Source organism: Bos mutus, chromosome 9 (assembly GCF_027580195.1).
Source record: "Bos mutus isolate GX-2022 chromosome 9, NWIPB_WYAK_1.1, whole genome shotgun sequence".
Lineage (NCBI taxonomy): Eukaryota > Metazoa > Chordata > Mammalia > Artiodactyla > Bovidae > Bos > Bos mutus.
The window spans coordinates 7,756,374-7,776,716 of NC_091625.1; the positions used below are offsets into that span (position 1 = coordinate 7,756,374).

Below are 20,343 nucleotides of genomic sequence, written 5' to 3' on the forward strand. Positions count from 1 at the left end.
ATAATATTTTTTCTGACATCTTTATCATGATGAACTTGAATTGCTTTTACTCAGGGGATGGATACTGTGCCCTCTGTTTTAGTTTAATACTTTAAAGAAGAAAACATAGGCATTGAACATAGTCACACCTGATTTTGAATGACCACTCTGTATAGTGCAAGTGATACTATTACATTATCATTTGATTTCTCATCTCTACATGGGTGAGGGGGTCATAATTCTTAAATATAAAAGAGGTAACAAATTCCATCTTTCCACCAAAGGGTAGTGACATAGTAAATGCCAAAGAAATGTAGGTATCCTCATTTAAGCACCAGAGAAAGAAAACATTGACACATGTATGTGGACTCTGAAATTAATTTCATATAATCATTTTATGGTAACTGTGTTAATGTATTTATTGATATCACTTACTGGCTGGTCTTAGGGTAGGACCAAAATGCTTCTATCTACAGTTTTCCAGACAGTCTGTTCCAGGAAGCCTGGAGATTGCCTTTTATGGAAGCAGTAGGAGATTTTGACCTCAAAACCTGTGGTCAAGACAGTCAACCATGAAGCTACTTTAAATCTGTAAGTCAGTAAATTCACTGAGATTCTCTGGATACCAGCAAAACGTGTTCTCCATCTTCAGAGGAGGCTGCAAGAGAAGGTGGTTTATGTTGATTCAGTGAAGTTTCCAAATCTAATTCAGCAGTGTTACAAAAGTGGCATGAGAATTGATGGAGAATTTCTACTTAATCTGAGGATTTCACTTCACTAATTTCAATGGTGTTTGCAAAAAAAAAAAAAGGTTTATGGCTAGTAATTACTTTTTTAGCTGGTGATGTCTTTTCATTTGCAAATGTGTTTCTGGGAATGTTTGAACGTTGGCTTTTTGGAAAATGGCTTTATTTGCTGCACAAAGGTCATTCTTAAATGTCAAACATCACTTGGTAGTTGTTCATGTTTCATGTTTTTTAATGTCTGAAAGAATATTTTTTTCAGACTTGTTTTTGAGGTTAACCTAGTGTTTTGAGGTAGTGGGAAATTCTGGTTCTCTGAAACCATAGGGTATGAAAAGAACATAGAGCATTGTCACAAGTGAAAAATCAAGTTCTTGTGTGGCTCAGTCCTGACCTTTACAAGTGATTAACAGATTGCTTGTCTGGTAAAAAAGTTCAGTTCTTTCTCAGCCATTTACTAAGAAGAATTGAGTACTGTTGTGAGAATTTAATTCTTGTATTAAAATTGGAGTCAGAAAAACTTTACAGTCTGTAGAGGAACCAAAACTAAAGCCTTTCCACTCTCAGTAACTTAAAGATTGAATATATAAATTCCTCTGATTTTTTTATGTGCCTCTTCCAGAGTGAATCTAATGTGGCCTAGTACTCACACTTCTAAATTCTTCATTGAAAATATAAATGCATCTCTTTATTCATACTTAAAAAAGAAAATTTTGTTAGACACAAATTAAAATGACTAATATTGTGAAGGGTAAAAATTTTAGGAAAGGAGCAGTATGATATGTTACTTACTATTAAAATATTTCCATTATCCAAACTCATGTTAATGACACTATAAGATTACAGTTTTGGGGAGGCATCTTAATATTAATTCACATAGTGAAACTGTTAATTTGACATATTTTCCTTCCCATGGTGTATCATGGAAAATCCACAAAGCAATTGGAAGGGATCTGCAGCTGAGATTATAAAAGCTCTGAGCAAACATTAGCCTGATTATGTATTCCACCATGATTAACACCATGAAACCACATATTCCAACTTAGGAAAATAAGCCATTCAAAGTGCAAGGATATCAAATTAATTTTAAGTTAGAAAGGGTTTATATTAACTATATGGCCTTATACTTGAGAGCCTGCTGTGGTCATCGATTATATGTGACTTTTTTAATCCCAGACCCCAAACACTTTCAACTGTATAATGATGGACAAGTCAAGTTCTCTCTTGAAACTTCATCATTTCAATATCTAAGAGGGAACTAGAACTTAACTCATGATAGCACTTAAATAGAGTAGCTAACTTGTTGGAAAGAATTTGAACAATATGGCAGAATGATCTGATGTGGATGGACCCCAGCCCTAATGAAAACTCATAGAAATGCTGAATAAATGTGGGATAACAAACATGAGCCATCCTGAAAAAAAAAAAAATATATATATATATATATATAGGTATCCATAAAATACAGCAGCAATAACAAAAAGACAAAAGTGAGGTATAGGGTCAGTTGGCGCTTTTGAGTGTTTTGGGTCATTATAAGCTCTAGATGGTTAAGAATTTATGACTTCAGTGTTGCTGCATGGAGAGGAGAGTATGCTCAGCCAGCATAGGCTCGGGGAAAAAAAAAACAACTACGTAAAGCTGGAGGCCTCACTGAATTCCCTTTTCTATCAAAGGGAGTTTAGAGAAATTTTATTCAATAGCTGCAGGAAAGAGTGAGAAAGAAGCTTGCCTTCCTCAAGAGCCTTGGTGGGAAGAAAAAAGGTACCTCCACCCCAACAAAAGAAGCAAACACTAGCACAGGCCATGCAAGTATATGATGCACATTTATGGTTTTGTGATATATCAACCTACAGCCAAGAAATTTATGGCTGTGAAGGATATTTTTACAGTGAGGATTATATGAGTTTCATGGAGGGGGAAAGTGCTGTGCAAGATGAGCCCTCAGTAGAAATAACACAGAATCATACAAAATAAAATACAGGAGAAAGCAAAAACCATGCAGGAGAATCAGCAGATGTAATGCAAGGAGCACACTCTGAATGAGAAAACACACAAGCAAAATCTTTAAATAGGCCACAAAACAGATATGTTTAAAGTGATTTTTCTAAAAGAATAGAAATAATAAAGAAGAAATACAGAGCAACATAACAGAAAATAGATTTAGAGGATGTCACCCAGAGCGCAGTAAGATTAAGATCATGATACTCAATAATAATAGCTTTCTCTCCTTTCTCTGTTTTTCCTCTCTCTCAACATTGCAACATACTTTGCAGTCACTTACAAGGCACATGATACAGTGATGGACAAGACAGAAAAGACTCCTAGTCTTATGAAGCTCACATTTTAGTGGATTGTTGGATACAGTTATTAAACAAAACAGAAACAAACACAATACAGATAATGATAAGTTCAGTGAAGAATTAAAATCAGGTCTTAGAGAATGACTGTATTTGTATTTGGTGATCAAGGAGAACCTCTTGGAAAATGGTGAGATTTTAACTAAGAATTACAAACTGGAAAAGGTCAGTTTTCAGTCCAATCACAAACAAAGGCAGTGCCAAAGAATGTTCAAACATTCTACTATTCTGTATGACTCTACTGCACAATTGCACTCATCTCACACGCTAGCAAAGTGATGCTCAAAGTTTTCCAAGCCAGGCTTCAACAATGTGTGAACCATGAACTTCCAGATGTTAAGCTGGATTTGGAAAAGGTAGAGGAACCAGAGATCAGATTGCCAACATCCGTTGGATCATTGAAAAAGTGAGAGAATTTCAGAAAAACATCTACTACTGACTTACTGACTATGACAAAGCCTTTATTGTATGGATCATAACACACTGTGGAAAATTCTTCAAGAGACTGGAATATCAGACCACCTGACCTGCCTCCTGAGAAATCTGTATGCCAGTCAAGAAGCAACAGTTAGAACTGGAGGTTAGAAAAAGAAGTTAGAACTGGACATGGAAAAACAGACTGGTTCCAAATCGGGAAAGGAGTATGTCAAGGCTGTATATTGTCACCCTGTTTATTTAACTTATATGCAGAATATATCATGTGAAATGCTGGGCTGGATGAAGCACAAAATGGAATCAAGATTGCTGGAAGAAATATCAATGGAATCAAGATTGCTGGAAGAAATATCAATAACCTCAGATATGCACAGGACGCCACTCTTATGGCAGAAAGCGAAGAAGAACTAAAAAGCCTCTTAATGAAAATGAAAGAGGAGAGTGAAAAAGCTGACTTAAAAACTCAACATTCAAAAAATGAAGATCTTGGCATCCAGTCCTATCACTTCATGGTAAATAGATGGGGAAACTATGGTAACAGTGACAGACTTTGTTTTTTTTGGTCTCCAAAATCACTGCATTAAGCCATGAAATTAAGAGATGCTTGCTCCTTGGAAGAAAAGCTATGATGAACCTAGACAGCATATTAAAAAGCAGAGACATTACTTTGCTGACAAAGGTCCATCTAGTCAAAGCTATGGTTTTCCAGTAGTCATGTATGGATGATGAGAATTGGACTATAAAGAAAACTGAGTGCCAAATAATTGACGCTTTTGAACTGTGGTGTTAGAGAAGACTCTTGAGAGTCCCTTGGACTGCAAGGAGATCCAACCAGTCCATTCTAAAGGAAATCAGTCCTGAATATTCATTGGAAGGACTGATGCTAAAGCTGAAACTCCAAAACTTTGGCCACCTGATGTGAAGAACTGACTCACTGAAAAAGATCCTGATGCTGGAAAAGGTTGAAGGCAGGAGGAGAAGAGGGTGACAGAGGATGAGATGGTTGAGTGGCATCATCGACTCCATGGACATGAGTTTGAACAAGCTCTCGGAGTTAGTGATGGACAGGGAAGCCTGGCATGCTGCAGTCCATGGGTTTGCAAAGAGTTGGACATGACTGAGTGACTGAACTGAACTGAAGAATGACAAGAATGAAACAACCATGAAAAGATCAGAAAAGTTTCCCAATTAAAGAAATCAGTATATGTTTTAGGCAATAAAAGGTCAATATGGCTGGAACATGGTTAATCATAGGGAGAAGAATGTGAGATGGTTTTTTGAGATGTAGGCTGGGCAGATTACACAGGCCTATTAGTAAGACCCAGAGTAAGGAGTTTAGATATTATTCTAAGAGTTGGAAAGATATGAAATGAATTTAGAGAGGAGGTTTACATTATCTGTTTTACCTTTTAAAAGGTCTGCCTTTCTGCCATGAGGAGACTGCATGGTGAGCAGAAGTGGTGGTGGAAAAGAGGCAGTTAGACAGTCATTGCAATGGTCCCAGTGCGAGAAGCTAGTCGGATGTGTACCTGTGTGGTGATGGTGGCGCTCAAGAGACCTTGACAAGTTTGGAAATTGTTTGGATGGACACAGGACAGTTGAAAAATTGACAGAATACAGTGTTGCGGAATGGGGAGAATCATAGATTCTAGGAATCAGAGATACATCCCTGTGGAGAACTGACTAGTCACACCACTAGTTAAGCACCTCTGCTAGTCAACACTTTGGTACTTCATGTGGACACTCACTCCTTTTTATGGACTCTGAGTTGTCAGAAAATTCTTCCTATGGATTTGACGCTTTCCCCTGTATTCTTTCTTATTTGTTCACTTATTTTTAATCCTTCTGCACATGAATTTCCAAATATTCAAAGAAAATCACTGTTTCTTCCTGAATTTTTTTCCCAAGTTAAGTATACACAGTTTTTTTTAAAATTATTATAAGAATCTATTTTTATCACATTTGGAGCCCTATAGTTCTATAGTGAAGTTAGACGGTTTCTCTTCTCTAAAGCACCTTATCCATTAGGCACTCAAAATTTATTTCCAAAATGAGACTATAATTTTTGAGAAAATTCTCACTGTTTTTTGACACTCTGAGCACTATTCTTTCCACATATTATACTTTATCAGTGTTTCCATTAAAAACACTAATGTCCACATCTGAATATAAAATGGACCAAAAGTTCTGAATTCTATACTTTACAAAATGCAACAAAAGTTTAAATTGAGATTTGGTACAGCTATTTTACAATGTTGACTCATCAGACTTTAGTCATCAAAAACCCTAGTATATTCACTTTAAAATAACTTGTTACGCCAGGTGTATGCCAGCCTAGAAGACATATCCTGATATAGACTTCTGGCAAAGGAATAATAACTTATATAATACATAGATTTGAAGAGATATTATAATTAATTGGAAAACATTTAAAAACTTAAAGCTACAGCACTAAGATGACATTGTTTTTCCTTCTGAGAAGCAAAATTTTAATTACATCTCCCACTTAAGTCTTGTTGGAGCAGTTTGCAATAATTAGCTAATCAGAACTATTGTGCTCTGTGAAGGTTGGGGTCAGGGAAGAAGAAAAAGCCCAAAACCAAAGTCAGGAAGAATTTAGCACATAAGAGATGCCATCCTTAATTCCCTTTGCCAATCCTTGGCCACTTGGCCACTTAGCCACCAGTTCAGTAGAACCCAGCAATGACTAGTAAACAACTTTAGATTCCCTTCTATATCAGGGTGGTGTTTGCATTTGGTACAGAAAGTACAAAATCAGCTGAGAGACTGTGTATAATGGATATTATAGCATGAGCCATATATAAGAGCCCAATATAAGAATGTCAGGTTGTAATCCTAAAGTTACCATCAATATGTTTCCAAATTCTCCATCCTTTCAAATGCTAGCTTTAGTGTAATTTTTAAGCAAACACGTGGCTTGATCTTCTGCCTAATTTGCAGCTATAAATTTATTATACTCTCGATATCCCGAGGGATGTTTTGAGGGAGGGGTTATGTGTGTTCCTGCCTGTTCAATCTTAGATGTATTTAGGCCATTGCTTTGTATTTTGTAGGTGGGGCTGTTCTTTATTCTGCCCCTTGCCAACCTCAGTGTGAAATCAATCTTTAATTTCTGTAACACCTCTTTTTAAATATTACAAATATAAGGTATATGCTTTTAATAAAAGTTAGTTGTAGTGTAGAAGGATTTTATTTCACAGTATATACCTTTATACTTAAATATCACTGTTATTAAAATTGCTTCTGATATTATTTCCATGTGGAATCTCACAGTTTCCTCCTGCGGTCTCAGTTTTCAAGCATTTTCTGGATGGTTCTCCCCTTACTCCTTAATCCTCTTTTTAACCTCACCTCCTTCCTCTGTTTTACTCAGGAAGCCTCACCTTGTCTCCCTGGGAGCCTCAGTAAAGTTCAAATTATTACTTGTTAATATGCAAACTAATCTCTCTCTTTTATCACTGTCAGTTTTCCAGATTTCACCTTAGGGCTTATCTTTACATAATCAAACTGGTTCATCAAGAAATTTTTGATAACTCTAAGAAAATTTTCTGCATTATTTCTAGTCAACTTTTATTTTATTTTGCTCTTTATTTATTCATGAATGATTTATCCTGAGCGCCATACGTTTATTTAAAAATAAATTTGGAATGCATGTCTAGGACCAGCTCTCACCAAGGTGGTAATAAGCTTGTTTTCATATATCCTAACTGTATCACTATAACTAGGAGGCACTATAGTGTGGGTGGCCTCAAGATGTAGATCAGCCTACAGGAGTGGGAGACTGATGGTTGTTTTTCCAAAAGTGATACCGGAGTCTGTAGGAATGGGTGGAATTTCTCAAGGAGAGAATGTTGAGGGGAAGACTTAGCTTTAGAGGATGAAGATTCACTAAGGCAGTGAAGGAAACAAAGCAGTCAGGAGGAGGAATAAAATCAAATCGTCAGCTTTGCAAACCAAGGGGGATGAACATTTTAGGAAAAGTTGTGGGATGGGGCAGAGTGGGAGGGTGTCAAATGCTGGAGGAATCAAGATGAATGTGACAGTTTCTGAGGCAATTGCCTTTCCAGAAAGCGGTTTCATTCAGGGAAGGAGGCTTGAAGTCAGAATGCCTGACATTATTGGACGAGGGGAGAGTGGAGAATCAGAGGACACTCTTTTGAAAGGTTTATGTAAGTAGGAGAGAGAATTCTTCAGAGAATGACATGGAAAGTAATATGGTTTGCACTTAACTTTAATAGTCAGAAGTCAGGATTCAGTTTTCTCAGAGGATGCTCTTAAGGGATACAGAGAAGCTGGAATGCAAGCAAAGGGCAGCTTGCAGCACCTTCAAACCTCCACACCAGATATGGATAGAAACCAAGAAAAGGGGAAGTTGGCTTAAGAGAGAATTGCTGAGTATGCTCAGTTAAAGGGCTGGTCCTTGTATGGAAAGGGAACAGAGTTCCAAGTAAGCTGAGTGAGAAAGACCCATATCTAGACATGCACTGGTAAAATTTCAGAACTCCAATGATAAAAGGAAAAATCTCCAAAGAAACTTCCAGAAAGAAAAGCAGATTCTCTTGTATGTGTTACTGTCTTAGTCGTGTCCAACTCTTTGCAACCCCGTGGACTGTAGCCCACCAGGCTCCTCTGTCCATGGAATTCTCCAGGCGAGAGTACTGGAGTGGGGTGCCATTTTACCAGTAGACATCTCACAGGCGACAATGGATACCTGCATTCTGTGTACAAGTTATCGTCAGTGTTCACTGAGGAAAAGAGATACTCAACCTCGGGAATTCCTGGTGCTCCAGTGGTTAGGATTTGGTGCTTTTCACTTCCAGGGTCCGGGTTCAATCCCTGCCTCAGGAACTAAGATAAAAATCCTTGACCTTAAGTTTCTAGGTCTAGTAAAACCAGCATTCAAATGTGACAGCCAGATGGGTCAATGTTAGACCATTCTCTGTTAAAAGAGGTACTTGAACAGAATTAAGCAAATCTAAGAAAGGAGATCAACACAGAAACTGATACTGAGAGTTAGATTAAGTTGAGACTAATGAGAGTTAGATTAAGTTGAGACTAATAGTCAAGTCTAATTATTGAAGAATGATGTACAATAATTTGAAAATGAATATGGAAAATAATGATACATGAGTATCAAGACAGAGGAGCATGGATGACACATTAAAATTCTTGTCTTGGTTTGGGAAAGAGTACAAACACTAATTAACTATAGATATTGATAGATTTAAAGCTTTATTTAAGTACATGTGATAAAATTGGTGAACACCAATAATTTAAGGATATCTAAATAAAAACTATTACAGTGAAAATTGCTATCAATCCAAAAGAATTAAATAGGGGGAAAATGAAAAAACAAGAAAATATGCTAAGTAAAAAATTTAAGATATAAGAAATAAGTCCAGTATTATGATAAATATGATAAATTAAGATGATTTTATTTCCTACTAAAAGGAAGAGGATCAATGTGATTTTTAAAATACAGCTATACATGTTTTATGTAAGATATATGCTTAAAGCAAAATGATACTGAAGAGTAGAAAACATATGGAAAAAGATGTAGCAGACAAAGGTGTTAACAAAGCAGCAGTAACAGTATTAATATCAAGCAAAATTGGACAAGGAGAAGCACTACTCAGGTTGAAGAGAGATGTATGTTGAGAGATAGTAGACCAAGAAAAAATCTAACATTTTCCCTCCCTGAACTATGAGTTGTGAAGTATTTTTGGGAGGGGAGGTGACATCAAAACTGTGTCTATGGCTCCTTCCTCTGAGAGCAAACCTTTGATGGCTGCATAAATGTAAATGTATGACCCCGTGAAAATAGAGAGGCATGCTATAATGAAGCTATATTTATGTCTTCTTGGGTAGTTTACAAAAATAAAAGCATTTAAGAGGTATAATATAACAATAGTGAATGGAATGAGGAAACAAGCATTTTCGCATAGTGCACATAAAGACTAGATCCATGTATAACAAAATCAATTAAAATTGAAAGGAAAGAAAGCTCTGGGATAATAGAAGAGAAGCCAATGAGACCACAGCATGAATTTGGACATAGTAACCTGGCTTTTGTGTCAAGTTTTCATCTCAGTGATCTCTTAATCATCCTCCATCGAATGATACAGATGAAATATTACTTAAATTCCCTTTATCTGCAGCAGTTTATGAATGAAACAATGATATTAAAAGTTATGAATCTGACTAATGTATTTTTGACCACTTGTAATGAAGCTGTCCAAGGACTGGCTAATAAATTTAATATTTATGTAAGACTTATAAGCCTTGTATATCAGACTAGGAATAACTATAAAATTTTCTCTCACAAAAACAAATTCTTGTCTGTTCAGTTCATGTCTGTGTATCACCAGTGTCTAGAGTCCTGACTGGATTATAATAAGTGCAAATTTAATGTTTATTAAATGAATGGAATGCATTAGTGCTCAGAAGCCTTTGAAAACATATTGTCTTCTAAAAAAAAAAAAAAAAAATCCCTCTCCAATGAGGATGCTGGCTACAGCTTTTCAAACTGCATAATCTGAAGCCTCACCTGCAAAGTAAACCTTGCTTTAGTGCTCAGACATTCACCCAGGGAGAAAGGAGAAGCCCGAACAAGACTGTGAGAGGAGTGAAATCAGGTATCCAGTCAAACCCCATACGCACGAGAGACACTTGGAGGGCTCAACAAAACCTTGTATGCACCAGGACCCAGGGACCCCATAAGAGACTGAGCCAGACCTGCCTTTGAGTGTCTCCTGTGGAGGCACAGGTCAGCAGTGGCCTGCCACAGGGAGAGGGGCTCTGGCTGCAGCAGACCTGGGAGGTGTGGCGTGTGGCCTAAGTCCTCCTGGAGGAGGTTGCCATTAGCCCCACTTTAGAGTCACCAAGCAGATGACCCACAAACTGAAGAACAATTATACCAGAGAAGTTCTCACACTGTTGTGAAAGTTCTAGGGCCCACAACAGATTTCCCAACCTGGGGATCTGGCAAAGGGACTGAGAACCCCCAGGGAATTTGACTTTGAAGGCCAATGGGATTTGATTACAGAACTCCTACCGGACTGCTGCTGCTGCTGCTAAGTCGAGTCCGACTCTGTGCGACCCCATAGACGGCAACCCAACAGGCTCCTCCATCCGTGGGATTCTCCAGGCAAGAGTACTGGAGTGGGGTGCCATTGCCTTCTCCACGTGTAGGACTGGGGAAGCAGAATCTTGGAGGGCACAAACAAAACCTTGTGTGCACCAGGACCCAGGAGAAAGGAGCAGTGACCCCACAAGAGACTGAGCCAGACTTGCCTGTGAGCATCCAGGAGTCTGTGGCAGAGGTGTGGGTCAATAGTGGGATACTGTGGGGTCAGGGGTACTTAATACAACAGTCCTGGTCTAAGTCCTTTCAAAGGAGCTGCCATTACCACCATTACCTCTACCATAGTTTGGCCTGAGGCCAAACTACAGGAAGGGAACACAGCCCCACCCATCAACAGAAAATTGGATTAAAGATTTATTGAGCGTGGCCCTGCCCATCAGAGCAAGACCCAGATTCCCCCATAGCCAGTACCTCCCATCAGGAAGCTTCCACAAGTCTCTTATACTTATCCATCAAAGGGCAGATGAATGGAAACCACAGTTACAGAAAATTAACCAAACTGATCACTTGGATCACAGCCTTGTCTAACTCAATGAAACCATGAGCCTCACTGTATAAGGCCACCCAAGATGGATGGGTCATGGTGAAGAGTTCTGACAAAATGTGGTCCACTGGAGAAGGGAATAGCAAACCATTTAAGTATTCTTTCTTTAAGAACACTGTGGACAGTATGAAAAGGCAAAAAGTTATCAAATGGAAAGATGAACTCCCCAGGACAGTAGGTGCCCAATATGCTACTGGAGAAGAGTGGAGAAATAGCTCCAGAAAGAAGGAAGGGGCTGAGTCAAAGCAAGAACAGAGCCCAGTTGTGGATGTGACTGAAGATGGAAGTAAAGTCTGATGCTGTAAAGAACAATATTGCATAGGAACCTGGAATGTTAGGTCCATGAGTCAAGGTAAGTTGGAGGTGGTCGAACAGGAGATGGCAAGAGTGAACATTGACACTTTAGGTATCAGTGAACTAAAACGGAGTGGAATGGGCGAATTTAATTCAGATGACCATTATATCTACTACTGTGGGCAAGAAGCCTTTAGAAGAAAAGGAGTAGCCATCATAGTCAGCAAAAGAGTCTGAAATGCAGTACTTCGGTGCAATCTCCAAAACGACAGAATGATCTCTGTTTGATTCCAAGGCAAACCATTCAGTATCACAGTAATCCAAGTCTATGCCCCAACTACTAATGCTGAAGAAACTGAAGGTGAAAGGTTCTATGAAGAACTAGAAGACCTTCTAGAACTAACACCAAAAAAGATGTCCTGTTCATCCTAGGGGACTGGAGTACAAAAGTAGGAAGTCAAGAGATATCTGGAAAAACTAGCAAGTTTGACCTTGGAGTACAGAATGAATCAGGGCAAAGGGTAACAGAGTTTTGCCAAGAGAACACACTGCACATAGCAAACACCTCTTCCAACAACACAAGAGATGACTCTACCATGGACATCATCAGATGGTCAATACCAAAATCAGGTTGATTATATCATTTGCAGCCAAAGATGGAGAAGCTGTACAGTCAGAAAAAACAAGACTGGAAGCCGACTTGGCTCAGATCATGAACTCCTTATTGCAAAATTCAGACTTAAATGAAGAAATTAGGAAAACCACTGGACCAATTCAGGTATGACCTAAACCAAATCGCTCAATGATTATACAGTGGAAGTGAGAAATAGATTCAAGGGATTAAATCTGATAGACAGAGTGTGCCTAAAGAACTATGGACAGAGGTTTGTGGCATTGTACAGAAGGCAGTAATCAAGACCATCCATAAGAAAAAGAAAGGCAAAAAAGCAAAATGGTTGTCTGAGGAGGCCTACAAATAACTGTGAAAAGAAAAGAAGTGAAAAGCAAAGGACAAAAGGAACTATATACCCATTTGAATGCAGAGTTCCAAAAAATAGCAAGGAGAGAGAAGAAAGCCTTCCTCAGTGATCAATGCAAAGAAATAGAGGAAAACAATAGAATGGGAAAGACTAGAGATCACTTCAAGAAAATGAGAGATACCAAGGGAACATTTCATGTAAAGATGAGCACAAAAAAGTACAGAAATGGTATGGCGCTAACAGAAGCAGAAGATATTAAGAAGAGGTGCTAAGAATACACAGAAGAACTATAGAAAAAAGATCTTCAAGACCCAGATAATCATGATGGTGTGATCACTCACCTAGAGCCAGACTTCTTTGCAAAGTCAAGTGGGCCTTAGGAAGCATCACTACGAACAAAGCTAGTGGACGTGATGGAATTCCAGTGGAGCTATTCCAAATCCTGAAAGATGATGCTATGAAAGTGCTGCAGTCAATATGCCAGCAAATTTGGAAAACTCAACAGTGGTCACGGGACTGGAAAAGGTCAGTTTTCATTCCAATCACAAAGAAAGGCAATGCCAAAGAACGCTCAAACTACTGCACAATTGCACTCATCTCACAAGGTAGCAAAGTAATGCTCAAAATTCTCCAAGCCAGGCTTCAACAATACACGAACCATGAACTTCCAGATGTTCAAGCTGGTTTTAGAAAAGGCAGAGGAACCAGAGACCAGGAACCAAATTGCCAACATCTGCTGGATCATCGAAAAAGCAAGAGAGTTCCAAAGAAACATCTATTTCTGCTTTATTGACTATGCCAAAGCCTTTGACTCTGTGGATCACAATAAACTGTGGAAAATTCTGAAAGAGATGGGAATACCAGACCACCTGACCTGCCTCTTGAGAAAACTGTATGCAGATCAAGAAGCAGCAGTTAGAACTGGACATGAAACAAAATACTGGTTCCAAATCAGGAAAGGAGTACATCAAGGCTATATATTGTCACCCTGCTTATTTAACTTATATACAGGGTACATCATGAGAAATGCTGGACTGGAAGAAGCACAAGCTGGAATCAAGATTGCTGGGAGAAATATCAATAACCTCGGATATGCAGATAACACCACCCTTATGGCATAAAGTGAAGAAGAACTAAACAGCCTCTTGATAAAAGTGAAAGGGGCAGGTGAAAAAGTTGGCTTAAAACTCAACATTCAGAAAACTAAGATCATGGCATCCAGTCCCATCCCCTCATGGCAAATAGATGAGAAACAATGGAAACAGTGACAGACTTTATCTTCTTGGGCTCCAAAATCACTGCAGATGGTGATTGCAGCCATGAAATTAAAAGATGCTTGCTTCTTGGAAGAAAATCTATGACCAACCTAGACAGCATATTAAAAAGCAGAGATACTACTTTGCCAACAATGGTCTGTCTAGTCAAGGCTATGGTTTTTCCAGTAGTCATGTATGGATGTGAGAGTTGGACCATAAAGAAAGCTGAGTGCCAAAGAATTGATGGTTTTGAACTGTGGTATTGGAGAAGACTCTTGAGAGTCCCTTGGACTGCAAGGAGATCCAACCAGTCCATCCTAAAGGAAATCAGTCCTGAATCTTCACTGGAAGAACTGATGCTGAAGCTGAAGCTTCAATACTTTGGTCACCTTATGCAAAGAACTGACTAATTAGAAAAGTCTTGCTTTTTCACAACGGGCTTGCTGCCAGGACACAGGTGTCATGAAAACCACCGTTAAACCTAAGCCACAATGGGAAAGGAGAAGACCCACATCAACATCGTTGTCATTGGGCACGTAGATTCAGGGAGGTCTACCACGACTGGCCATCATATCTACAAATGTGGCGGGATCGACAAGAGAACAATTGAAAAGTTCGAGAAGGAGGCTGCTGAGATGGGAAAGGGCTCCTTCAAATATGCCTGGGTCTTGGGCAAACTTAAAGCTGAACGTGAGCGTGGTATCACCATTGATATCTCCTGGTGGAAATTTGAGACCAGCAAGTACTATGTGACCATCATTGATGCCCCAGGACACAGAGACTTCATCAAAAACAGGATTACAGGCACATCCCAGGCTGACTGTGCTGTCCTGATTGTTGCTGCTGGTGTTGGTGAATTTGAAGCCGGTATCTCCAAGAACGGGCAGACCCATGAGCATGCCCTTCTGGCTTACACCCTGGGTGTGAAACAACTGATTGTTGGCGTTAACAAAATGGATTCCACTGAGCCACCCTATAGCCAGAAGAGATACGAGGAAATTGTTAAGGAAGTCAGCACCTACGTTAGGAAAATCGGCTACAACCCCGACACAGTAGCATCTGTGCCAGTTTCTGGCTGGAATGGTGACAACATGCTGGAGCCAAGTGCTAATATGCCATGATTCAAGGGATGGAAAGTCACCCGTAAGGACGGCAATGCCAGTGGAACCACCCTGCTTGAAGCTCTGGATTGCATCCTGCCACCAACTCGCCCAACTGACAAACCCTTGCGTTTGCTTCTCCAGGATGTCTATAAAATTGGTGGTATTGGTACTGTCCCTGTGGGTCGTGTGGAGACTGGTGTTCTCAAACCTGGCATGGTGGTCATCTTTGCTCCCGTCAATGTAACAACTGAAGTGAAGTCTGTAGAAATGCACCATGAAGCATTGAGTGAAGCCCTTCCTGGGGACAATGTGGGCTTCAATGTCGAGAACGTGTCTATGGAAGATGTCCATCATGGCAGTGTGGCTGGTGACAGCAAAAATGACCCACCCATGGAAGCTGCTGGCTTCACAGCTGAGGTGATTATTTTGAACCATCCAGGCCAAATCAGTGCTGGATATGCACCTGTGCTGGATTGTCACACAGCTCACATTGCTTGCAAGTTTGCTGAGCTGAAGGAGAAGATTGATCGTCGTTTTGGGAAAAAGCTGGAAGATGGCCCTGATTTCTTGAAATCTGGTGATACTGCCATCGTTGATATGGTTCCTGGCAAGCTCGTGTGTGTCGAGAGCTTCTCTGATTATCCTCCCCTGGGCCGTTTTGCTGTGCATGACATGAGACAGACAGTCGCTGTGGGTGTCATCAAAGCAGTGGACAAGAAGGCAGCTGAAGCTGGCAAGGTCACCAAGTCTGCCCAGAAAGCTCAGAAGGCTAAATGAGTATTATCCCCAATACCTGCCACCCCAGTCTTAATCAGTGGTGGAAGAACGGTCTCAGAACTGTTTGTCTCAATTGGCCATTTAAGTTTAAGAGTAAAAGACTGGTTAATGATAACAATGCATCGTAAAACCTTCAGAAGGAAAGGAGAATGTTTTTGTGGACCATGTGTTTTGTGTGTGGCAGTTTAAGTTATTTTTAAAATCAGTACTTTTTAATGAAAACAACTTGACCAAAAACCTGTCACAGAATTTGAGACCCATTAAAAAAGTTTAATGAGAAAAAAAAAAGAAAAGAACCTGATGTTGGGAAAGATTGAATTCAGGAGAAGGGGACAACAGAGGATGAGATGGTTGAATGGCTTTACCGACTTGATTTACATGAATTTCAGCAAACTCTGGGAGATGGTGAAGAAGAGAGAAGCTTGGTGTCCTGGAGTCCATGGGGTTGCAAATAGTCAGATAAGAGTGAGCCATTGAACCTCATTCACCCAGGGACCTGTTCTGTTACAGTCCAGGACTTTTGACTTCCTTAAAGGAATTTGTTAGAGGCCAGACAAGAAATTCAGGCAAACTTTATAGGGGCCCCTGCTGAGTCAGAGGGTTGGGAAAAGAAACAACAGTTTCCCTGCTTGCTCAGAAGGCGGGTCGGGGAGTCAGCTTTTTCCTTATATGGGGTGAGGGAAGGGGTGTGTAGAGGAGTCCACCCACAGAGGGGCTTAGGTGCTTTGCCCACCCCTTAGGTGCTGCTGAGTGCAGGGGCATATATGGTACCCTGCTTTTGCTTCTGATACCTGGTTTTTGCTCCAGTCTCTTCAAAAGTGGCAGTTGGGTTTTTCCACCTCTTTGTATCTTTGGGGTCCAGAATTTGCCTTAAATGTGCATGCACACAGTTACTTTTAGTCCCATACAGTTTCTTTGTGTTTTGTTACCCAAGAGAGGTGCATCCAGGTGTAGCATTGCAGCAAAGCATTCCAGGCCCCAGGCTTGTCTCCATTCCACACTGAGTGACTTGAGCAAAGGTATAGAAGCAGCTACAGCTCCATGTTTTCCTTAGACTCTGGGGCCTGTTTTTTCTGAGCACCCCAGGCAAACTTGGCACAGCCTCTAGGCCTCTGGGTCTGCTGAGAGATGGCCCACAGGTCCATTTGCCAACTTTTGACCTGAGAAAATGATGCAGTTTTAGTGCTTCAGAAGACCTCAGAAACCTGTTCTAGAATCCCCTTTTGCAAGAGGAGGAAGCAGGTTAAGAGAAGCTCAGGTGTGATGCTCAAACAGAAGCTGCTTCTGCTGGTTGACCATTCACTTGTCCACTGCGACATTAAGTTGCAGCTTCCACCTGAGTTTCAGTGGTCTTCCTTCTCTGGAAGTATATGAAGCACTTCTATGATACTGCAAATTGTTTTTAGTTCTCTTTTTGAATGCCTCTTGGGCTTCAATACTAATAAGGACAACCTATGGAAACAAGTTTGAATATATGTTAATTGATTATAAGGATAGTTTTTATCCTAGAAAAATTCTGAAAATATCATTCACATGTGTTCACATATCCCTTAAAAATAAGCTGTGTTAAGGGATTAGTAAAGATAGTATTATATTATTTTTAGAAATAATTATAAACACTCTATGTACATCTTAATCATTTTCATTAAATAAGTCAGTTTTATTATTTCAGTAACTATGTATACAATAATGCTTTAAACTAAAATGTAATAAAATGTAGAAATATAGCAGTAGATAAATGGTAAAACATGAATAGAACTATTTACTTAAAAAATAGATTATGTAGGAACAAAATAGGTCAAAAAGTGTAAATGTCAGAGGAAATGCTCTTTTCTTACTTCCAGATACATCCTTGAGATCATGTGAATCAAGTGAATGTAATTAAGTGCAATAAAGATGTTTCTGAATTATCAGTGCTTATGAAAAAAAAAAACAGTCATTTCATGGAATACCCACTATGTATATATATTGAACTGTTTTGGTCAAACAACCACTTACCTAATCTTTTAACTTTCAGTTGTAATGTTGAATGCACTAATTCTTTTCATGGAGTATCTTATTAAATTATTTCTTTCAGTAAATATGCATAGGGTGATATTTCTTTCAGTTAAACTATTCTGTGCTCTACTGTTAGAGTGGGCTTCCCTGGTAGCTCAGCAGTAAAGAACCCTCCCACAGTGCAGGAGACGCAGGAGACTTGGTGGTTGGATACCTCAGTTGGGAAGATCCCCTGGGGGAGGGAATGACAACCCACTCCAATAATCTTCCCTGGAGAATCCTGTGGACAGACGAGCCTGGCAGGCTGTAGTCCATAGGGTGGCAAAGAGTCGGACACGACTGAAGCGACTGATCACACATGCACGTATATTGTCATAGTAAATGAGATTGAACTTTAGCAAGTTGAAAAGTCCCAAATGGATATGAGCTTTAATTAAAAAATCATAAAAGGGAGGAGGGAGGAGGGTTCAGGATGGGGAACACATGTATACCTGTGGCAGACTCATTTTGATATATGGCAAAACCAATACAATATTGTAAAGTTAAATAAAATAAAAAAAAAGAAAAACCATAAAAAATCATAAAGGGATTATTTTTCTTAAACATTTTAAACAAATACATAATATATAATATATAGATTATATAATATGTATAATATATAAATATGTACATAAAGGTAGCATCTATCAAAAATATTATACTAAAATGTGTGACTTTTGTAAACATAAACTTTTCTATAAAACACTTTTCCTGTAAGCTTTTGGGGCATTGAAATGCACTCTAATTGCCAATGATTTGGACCCCAAAGATGTACTCAGCCTGCAGTAAGCTGGGGCTGGCCAGCATTCTGTGTGTCCTTCTGGTTCTTATCTAATGGGGGTACCCCATCTATCTGCTCCTCTACCCTTAGGAGCTGCCAGAAACCTGTCCGTCGAACCTGACCCTCTGCCCAATCACAGATGGTTGTATGTGGACAATTGCAACCACTCTTCATAGTTTATGCTGCCTCTAATTCTTTTTCCCTACAGTCTGCTCTCCATTCTTCAGTTACCATAATCTACCTAAATGCAAATCAAACCATGATTTCTCACTCATTGCCTCTAAAATCCTACAAGAGTTTCTCATTTTATTAGAGAGAGATACTTTCCAGGGTTCTTCATAAGGCCCAAAAAAGGCTTTCTATGCGCCCGATTCCCTGTCATGTCAGAGAGGTTGGCAGAAAGCCAGTCAGCCCTGTTATTGTTAGGAAAATACAGAAATGGTTCATCCAGGGACAGCCCAGTTCACTTTCTTTTCATTCAGATTCCCTAAGATCTTATTGGGTCACATTAGCAATAAGATTCATTTTACAGTATGAGGGGTTTAGTTCCCTACAAAGGTGCTGGAACTCACAGCATAGCATCTTATTTTGCCACTGCTGTGCTAAAATGTTAAATTCTGATGCAGGTCAACAAGAAGAGATGAATACTACTAGTTTGATATTGGAAGTAGAATTGCTTTTATTATTTATGTGTTTCTATATTTATTTTAAGCCTTACTATGGCTCAGATGGTAAAGAGTCTCCCTGCAATGCGGGAGACCCGGGTTCTATCCCTGGATCGGGAAGATCCCACTGGAGAGGGAAATGGCAGTCCACTCCAGGATTCTTGCCTGGAAAACCCTGTGGATGGAGGAGCCTGGCAGGCTACAGTCAATGGAGTCACAAAGAGTCAAACACAGCTGAGCAACTAACACACACACTATATTTATTTTACTCATCTCCAACAAATAAAGTATTTTTCAAGCAAATCACTCCTGATAGTTTATAAAAATTCAACTTATCTTAGAAAGAGATGAGATCATAAAATGCAATTGGATAATATATACTAACTAAATATTAACAAATAATTCCGACATTGATGATTTCTTACATGGAATGGTGTACCCAATTTACTAACATTTCCCAGAAGTCAGAGTTAGTATAAAAATAATGATGCAAAGGTTTATACCCCAAATGTCCTGGAATCATTCTAGATAAGATGCTTTATAATATAATTTTTGAATACATGTTTGAGAAGAGATTTAAAAAATCTATTATTATATGTAATTATTTTTCAAAGCTTGTATTTGGAAATACAGTAAATTAAAATATATCATTGTTGTCTAAGAGTATCGATACTAAATATATTTGACAATTGTTTCTATAAAATAGTTTGGGTTTTGTAATTTAAAAACTTAAAACACCTGATCATTTTTAGTTTTTCTATGGACATACTAACAGCATACCCTTTGATTATACTATCTTTTGTCCAATTTAGAAGTGCTGTAAAATCACCCATTTACTTAACAGAGAAATGGCCAATGTTGAAAAGTATCATTTCTGTGGTAGTATTTTCAAAAGCAAGATTCTATTTTTATAATAAACAGCATCTTGGTTCCTATAACCAAGTATCTGATTATGGCAATGAAACCAAGAAGTAATTTGAAGGAAAGGATATCAAGTAATCTTTTAATTTTTAATAATGGATTGCTCAGATTTCTAGTGTTTCTTAATAGAAATTAATTTATTTTAGACATTAGCGTTAATTTTGTGATCCTCTAAAAATGTATTTTACTTAAATATTTCCTGATATTTATTATGTAATGGTCATTCTTGAATTAATTCTTTGGAAATTGTCATTTATTCACTTAGTCTATTCCTGTTTGGTTCTTTGGGGAAATTAAAGTATT

General features: G+C 38.8%; 1 protein-coding gene and 1 pseudogene across 1 annotated transcript in view; both read left to right on the plus strand.

Moving 5' to 3' along the window:
* The window catches only part of ADGRB3 (adhesion G protein-coupled receptor B3), an 886,560-nt gene that overhangs the window by 324,525 nt on the left and 541,692 nt on the right, over positions 1-20,343 (plus strand). The gene's annotated exons all lie outside the window — the stretch shown is intronic.
* Positions 14,208-15,849, plus strand: LOC106700913 (elongation factor 1-alpha 1 pseudogene; annotated as a pseudogene).